We start from the raw sequence: 8,488 nt of genomic DNA on the forward strand, positions 1-8,488 counted from the left end.
ATAATTCATGGCTACAAACTAACATCTTCAGAACCAGGTGCACTTCAAGTGGAAAGGTATGTCAAGTTATTATTGATGGGGATAGTTGTGAGAATATAGTGTCTAGAGAAATGGTAGAGAAACTAGGTTTACAATGTGAAAAGCACCCTCATCCCTATCGTATTGCATGGTTTAAGAAAGGAAATGAAGTCACTATTGATAAAAGATGTTTAGTAAGGTTTACCATAGGAAAGCTCTACAAGGATGAGATATGGTGTGATGTTATCCCTATGGATGCTTGTCATATGTAATTGGGGAGACCATGGTAGTATGATAGGAAGGTCACACATAATAGCGAGAAGAATACATACACATTCTGAAAGGATGGCTCAAAAGTGGTTCTATTACCACTTAAGGATGAAAGGAAGAGTGAGGCCATTTTGTCTGCAAAAGAAGTTTCCAAGGAAATGAAGGTAATAGGGTGTTGTTATGCCTTGGTAGTGAAAAGGAAAGAAGACTAGGAGAACCCAATACCATCTTATGCAATGAAGGTATTAGAGGAATTTTCTAATGTTGTGCCTAATGAATTACCAAATGGTCTACCACCAAAGAGGGATATCCAACACCACATTGATCATATCCCTAGAGCCACCCTACCTAATCAAGTAGCCTATCAAATGAATCCAACCCAACATGCAGAGCTAAATAAATAGGTCATAAAACTCTTGCAAAAGGGTTTGGTTAGAGAAAGCATGAGCCCATGCATAGTACCAGCATTGTTGACTCCAAAAAAAGATGGTACATGGAGGATGTGCACTGACAGTAGAGAAATTAATAAGATTATCGTTAAGTACCGATTTCCTATTCCTTGTATCAAGGACATGATGGATGAATTGGTAGGTGTCGAGCACTTCAGCAAGATTGATCTTTGAAGTGGTTATCACCAGATTTGTATTTGAGAAGGGGATGAATGGAAGACAACTTTCAAAACAAAGGATGGTTTGTACGAATGGATGGTTATGTCATTTGGACTTTCTAATGCACCAAGCACATTCATGCGATTGATGAATGTTGTACTACAACCTTATATTGGTAATTTTGTGGTTGTTTATTTTGATGACATCTTGATTTTTAGCAAGAACAGAGAAGAACATTTACAACACCTGAAATTTATCTTGGTTGTACTAAGAGCAAAGAAACTCTATGCAAAATTAAAGAAGTGCAGATTCATGCAAACTAGCTTAACCTTTTTAGGATTTGTCATTTTCTGGAGATGGTATTCAAATGGACCTAGAGAAGGTTAGAGCGATTCTCAAATGACCTACTCCTACAAACATAACAGAGGTAAGGAGTTTCCATGAGTTAGCCACTTTTTTTCAAAAGTTTATCAAGAATTTTGGTAGTATTGTAGCACCTATAACAGATTGCACAAAGGGAAGGGATTTTGCCTAGATAGTAGATGCAAAAGAAAGTTTCAAGTTTTTGAAGGAGAAGGTGACTATAGCTCCTATACTTGCACTTCTGAATTTTGACAAAGTTTTTGAAGTAGAGTGTGATGCCTCCCATATTGGAATCGGTGTTGTTCTTAGTCGAGCAGGTAAACCTGTAGCCTTTTTAAGTGAAAAACTCAATGATACAAGGAAAAATTACTCCACCTATGATTTGGAATTCTATGCCATTGTTCAAGCATTACGCCATTGGAGACACTACTTAGTGCCACAAGATTTTGTGCTATTTACTGATCACCTTGCTTTGAAATACATCAACACCCAAAAGAAGTTGAACACATGGCATGCCAAGTGAGTCTCTTTCTTACAGGGATACACCTTTGTTTTGAAGCATAAATCTAGGAAATAAAATCATGTTGCTAATGCCTTGAGCAGGCATACTTCTCTATTAACCACAATGGCAACTGAAGTCATTGGATTTGATCCTATTAAAACAATATATGTTATTGATGATGATTTTTGAGAAATTGTGGAATAGTTAAATGGTTCAAGCATTGGTAGGACGTCTCATGTCAAAGGTGATTATTTTCTATAGGGTGGTTACCTCTTAAAGGGAAGACAATTATGCATACCAGTTGGTTCTATGCGAGAAAATATTATTTGGGAATTCCACAGTGGAGGGATGGTTGGACACTTCAGAAAGGATAAAATAATACACTTGGTGGCAGATAAGTTTTATTGGCCAAAGATCAAGAGAGATATTACTAATTATGTGGTAAGGTGCAAAATCTATCAAATGGCTAAGGGACATTCACATAATATAGGTTTATACATGTTGTTGCCAGTTCCCATTGAACCATGGACTGACTTGAGTATGGATTTTGTATTGGGTCTTCCACACACTCAGCGAGGTAATGACTCTATTTTTATTGTTGTTGATTAGTTTTCTAAAATGGCTCACTTTATATTTTTCTAGGTTGTTTTCAAAATATAAAGTGAGCCATTTTGGAAAATCGATCAACAAAAAAAAAAAAAAAAAAGAGTCATTACCATGCTGAGTGTGTGGAAGACCCAATAAAAAATCCATACTCGAGTCAGTCCATGCTTCAATGGGAACTGAAAATAGCATCTATAAACCTATATTCTATGAATATCCCTTAGCCATTTGATAGATTCTGCACCTCGCCACATACTTAGTAATGTCTCTCTTGATCTTCAGCCAATAAAACTTATCTGCCACCAAGTGTATTGTTTTGTCCTTTTTGAAGTGTCCAGCCATCCCTCCACCATGGAATTCCCAAATAATATTTTCTCGCATAGAGCTAGCTGGTATGCATAGTTGTATTCCCTTGAAGAGGTAACCATACTGCAGAAAATAATCACCTTTGACATGAGACATCCTACCAATGCTTGAACCATTCAATTGTTCCACAATTTCCCAAAAATCACCAGCAACAACATATAGTGTTTTAATAGTATCAAAATCCATGACTTTGGTTGCCATTATGGTTAATAGAGAAGTATGCCTGCTTAAGGCATCAACAACCTAATTTTGTTTCCCAGATTTACGCTTCAAAGCAAAGGTGTATCACAGTAAGAAAGAGACCCACTTGGCATGTCATGTATTCAACTTCTTTTGGGTGTTGATGTATTTTAGAGCAAGGTGATCAATAAATAACACAAACTTTTGTGGCACTAAGTAGTGTCTCCAATGGCATAATGCTTGAACAATGGCATAAAATTCTAGAGCATAGGTGGAGTAATTTTTCCTTGTATCAATGAGTTTTTCACTAAAAAAGCTACATGTTTACTTGCTTGACTAAGAACGACACCTATTCCAATATGGGAGGCATCACACTCTACTTCAAAAACTTTGTCAAAATTTAGAAGTACAAGTATAGGAGCTGTAGTTACCTTCTTCTTTAAAAACTTGAAACTTTTTCTACATCTGCTATCCAGGCAAAATCCCTTCCCTTTGTGCAATCTCTTATAGGTGCTACAATGCTACTAAAATTCCTGACAAACTTTTGATAAAAAGTGGCTAACCCATAGAAACTCCTTACCTTTGTTATGTTTGGAGTAGGCCATTCGAGAATCGCTCTAACCTTCTCTAGGTCCATTTGAATACCATCCCCAGAAATGACAAATCCTACAAAGGTTAAGCTAGTTTGCATGAATCTGCACTTCTTTAAGTTTGCATTGAGTCTCTCTGCTCTTAGTATAACCAAGATAACTTTCAAGTATTGTAAATGTTCTTCTTTGTTCTTACTAAAAATCAAGATGTCATCAAAATAAACAACCACAAACTTACCAATATAAGGTTGCAGTACAACATTCATCAATCACATGAATGTGCTTGGTGCATTAGAAAGTCTGAATGGCATAACCATCCATTCATACAAACCATCCTTTGTTTTGAAAGTTGTCTTCCATTCATCCCCTTCTTGAGTACGAATCTGGTGATAACCACTTCGAAGATCAATCTTGTTGAAGTACTCGGCACCTACCAATTCATCCATCATGTCCTCAATACGAGGAATAGGAAATCGGTACTTAATGGTAATCTTATTAGTTGCTCTACTGTTAGTGCACATCCTCCATGTACCATCTCTTTTTGGAGTCAACAATGTTGGTACTATGCATGGGCTCATGCTTTCTCTAACTAAACCCTTTTGCAGGAGTTTTGTGACCTTTTTATTTAGCTCTACATGTTGGGTTGGATTCGTTTGATAGGCTGCTTGATTAGGTAGGGTGGCTCTAGGGATAAGATCAATGTGGTGTTGGATATCCCACTTTGATGGTAGACCATCTGGTAATTCATCAAGATCAACATCAAAAAATTCCTCTAATACCTTCATTACATCATATGGTATTGGGTTCTCCCAGTCTTCTTTCCTTTTCACTACTAGGGCATAACAACACCCTATTACTTTTATTTCCTTGGCAACTTCTTTTGTAGACATGGCCTCACTCTTCCTTTCATCCTTAAGTGGTAATAGAACCACTTTTGAGCCATCCTTCCAAAATGTGTATGTATTCTTCTCGCCATTATGTGTGAACTTCCTATCATACTACCATGGTCTCCCCAATAATATATGACAACCATCCACATGGATAACATCACACCATATCTCATCCTTGTAGAGCTTTCCTATGGTAAACCTTACTAAAAATCTTTTATCAATAGTGACTTCATTTCATTTCTTAAACCATGCAATATGACAGGGATGGGGGTGCTTTTCACATTGTAAACCTAGTTTCTCTACCATTTCTCTAGACACCATATTCTCACAACTACCCCCATCAATAATAACTTGACATACCTTTCCACCTGAAGTGCACCTGGTTCTGAAGATCTTAATTCATAGCCATGAATTCTCAGAGTTATTTGTAGGAGTTTCATCCTTCTCTAGGACGATCATTGATCTCCTCATCATGAGATATTCTCCTATTTCTAATGAGACTTCTTTCTCCTCTTCTTCTGTCTACATCAAGTTCACTCTGGTTTGTCCTCCTTGCATTCTTTCTGGCATGTTATAGTTTGAGCATTTGAAAGCCCTGTGTCCTTCCTCTCTGCATCTAAAGCAAACAAAAGGCCTTCTTTGATTATCCCATCCTCTTCAACTACCATTGCCTCGTCCTCTTTGAAAACCCTTTCCTCTTTCTAGGTTTTGAGGTTCTTGTCGGGTATCTATTGCTTTATCGAATCCTAAGGATGAGTCTCCTCAACCATAATTGGAACTTCCTCAAAAATGGTTTGATGTGCCCCTTCGTCCTCCTCTATTCCTCTAGTTATATTGTCTATTTTGTTTCTCTTCAACCTTTAGAGCCAACTGATAGGCCTCTTCCATACTATTGACACGGTGCATGCTCAACTCAACTTTGATGGTGAATTTTAAACCATTTATATACCTAGCTGCCACCTTCTCATCATCTTCTTGACGTTCTATATGCATGGATAGAGAGTGTGAGAATAATCTATAGGCAATAATTTTTCCCTCAATTTATTTTCCATCTTACTCCATGTCTTGATCTTGTGCTTGTTTTTCTTCACTCGCTCCTTTTGGAGACAATCCCACTAGATCATGGCATGACCTTTTAATTTCGTGTATGCAAACTTCATCTTCTTTTCCTCTATCATAGGCTTCCAGTCAAAAAATTTACTCATCTCATTTAACCAATCTATCAATTCTTCTGCTTTAAGGCTACCAGCATAGTCTAAGACTTCAATTTTGATACCATCATTCTTTCCTTCTAAAGCCCTTAAGACTCTATCTTCATAGCTCATTTATGGTAAATCCTCAGCTTCATCTTCTATATTTCCCTCCATTCAATCACTGGTTCCTCTGTCTATTTCTTCCTCCAATACATTATTATTTCATGTTCTTTGGTTATCAACTCTTTTAATAAGCTCCTCAATCTACCTTTGCAAGTCCAGTATGATTCTTTGAAATTAGGTAATGCCTCCTCTTCCTCTTCCTCTTCCAGCCATCTTGTGGCTCTGATACCAAATGATGCAACCAAAATTCCTCAAATAATTAACATAAACATAATACAAAAAAGTACAAAATAAATTTGCAAATTCCAAATTCTTCTTTATTATTTCTTCCAAATCCTCCTCATACAATGAGAGAAATTACAATTTTAAATACAAATCTGAAATTACCATTTTTTGGCAGTTTTTTTCATAAAACTATTTTTGCCATGTTTGGTAATTTTTAAAACAACTCGAAAAATTTTGATTTTTTTCATGAAGCTTCCTAAAACTAGGATAAGATGAACTGCCAACTAACATTTGAAATTGGAAGTAATATTTCAAGGTTATTAATAAAAACCAACTTTCTAAAAACAAAGAAAAACATTAAAAGCTTTAAAAAACTACTAAAAGCTCTTGCTTAGAAAGCCACTAAAAGCTCCTATATCACATTTATTAGCTCACTCTTTGACATTCCCTCATGCTTGCTTCAATTGGTTCATAACACCATTACTTTAAGGAATATTAATTCTAAGTAATTTATTAGTAGATTACATACAATGTTTAACCTATTTTAAAACAATTAGTAGGAAACAATCTTTACTCAATGATTGAACAATAGTCTAATCTCTTATTGTAGCACTGTGGAATCCATCCATATAATCAATAGTGACTTTTGAGGTGTTTTTTTCTTGTATTGTTGCAAATCAAATTTAAAACATGCATTTGGATATTTGTTTTTAGGTTATTCTATTAGTTTTGACATAAAAAATAAGAAATAGCTAAAATATTGTAATGCAATAATAACAAGCATGTAGTGTATAGTAGAATGCATATTTGTGACCAACTTTATCGTCATTTCACTTAATATTATCTATCTTTGATCTTCTTCATATCTATATGCAATGACAAACTTAAACATTGATTATCTTTCCCCTATAACTACAATTTTGAAATATATAGTGCAATGTCCAATTGTACAAATTTATAAAATTGTGCTCTCATTCTTTTAATTCCATTTTTACACACTACCATGTTTTGTATGTTTGCACTGATAATGAAGACATGTGGAGGAATATGGAGAAGTGTAGAGAGAATTTAGATTGGGTTCACATCCAAGAATAAAAGTTTGTTATGTTCTTTACACATTTTCTATGTGCAATTTCTTTCACTTTCATTTGCATAGTTGACAAGAAGCATTTTAAAATATTATCCAACATGTGGCTTTTTTGGTGGTAAAAGACAAATTGTTAGCATAGGGGAATTTTCGTATAAACTTTTTAAAAATAAGTAATGCAGGTGATGCTCTCTACTCAAGGGTGGAGGGATAGCCTTGCAAATCGGAATCAATCCCTAGAATAAATGGTGGCTTTTTCACATAGTGCTACAAATTGAATTTAAAAAAGGCAAAGAGGTTTCATGCATGAGTGGGCCCGTATCGAGTTCCTAAATCATTTTAATGACAACCTTCATTGGTTGGTAGCTCGTAGGCCTTGTACCTTTGTTGGGTTGCCTTGCAGGTCTAAACCCTCCATAAAAAAGAATAAAAAAATAAAAACATGCATGTGCACATTTGTTTCTAGATTATTCTTTTAGTTTTGATATTAAAACCAATAGAGTAACAAAAATATCTTAGTGCAAAGCATGTAGTTTATAATAGTACGTAATCTTGCAACCAATTTATTTAAATCTCAATTAATATCATCTATCTTTGATCTCTTCTATGTTGGTATGCAATCAATAAATTAGGAATTGATTATCTTCCCTATGTAACTCCAAATGTACATTATAATGTCTTAGTATGTACATGAATTCATAAAGCCATATTCCTCTTTATTTAGTTTCCTTTATATACTATTTCATGTGTTTTTGCTAACAACAAAGGTGTGTGGAGAAAGTTGTTGAAGCTTGGAGGGGATTTAGATTGGATTCACATCCCAAAATGGATAGTGTTATGTTTTCACATTTTTTCCATTTATTTTTACATGTAATATGAAAGAATTTGTGTAGCCTATTGACTAATTTTTTACATATAAACAATAAATAACAATCTATTTTTTTTTAAATATTATCATTATGCTCTACCTCTTTCTGCCATTATAACAAGTGCACAAGTGTCATAGTTCTTTCCTTGCAATGAGGCGATGAACATTAAAAAGATGTAGACGTGATTAAATGCATTTTTTGTCTCAAAACAAATTTTGTCTTTAATACAGTAAGGCAAAACATACTCAACAAATCAAGATTCATTTATTTCTTATTTTTATTAATGCAAGACACTTGAAACAAACTGGAACATAGGAAATTAATATGCTGAATCAATAAATAAAAAATCAAATACCTCTGACTTATTACTAAATTTGAAAAATATTCAAAACTATGATTGCAAGAAATGACAGTGTCCATTAGAGAGGAGCATGCAGGCAATTTTGATTCACTTTGATAGAAAGAATGACCAATTTTTACAGGAAGGTAGAAGAGAAAATAATATCATATCGTGTGTATTATTGTTGCATACTTCTCTTATGTCAAGAATCTAATTTAGATCTAAAAGTATGAATAAATAAATAAAAATCATAAAAAAGAT

Source organism: Cupressus sempervirens, chromosome 2, assembly GCF_028749045.1.
Source record: "Cupressus sempervirens isolate cs-2001-9-10 chromosome 2, ASM2874904v1, whole genome shotgun sequence".
Taxonomy (NCBI): Eukaryota; Viridiplantae; Streptophyta; class Pinopsida; order Cupressales; family Cupressaceae; genus Cupressus; species Cupressus sempervirens.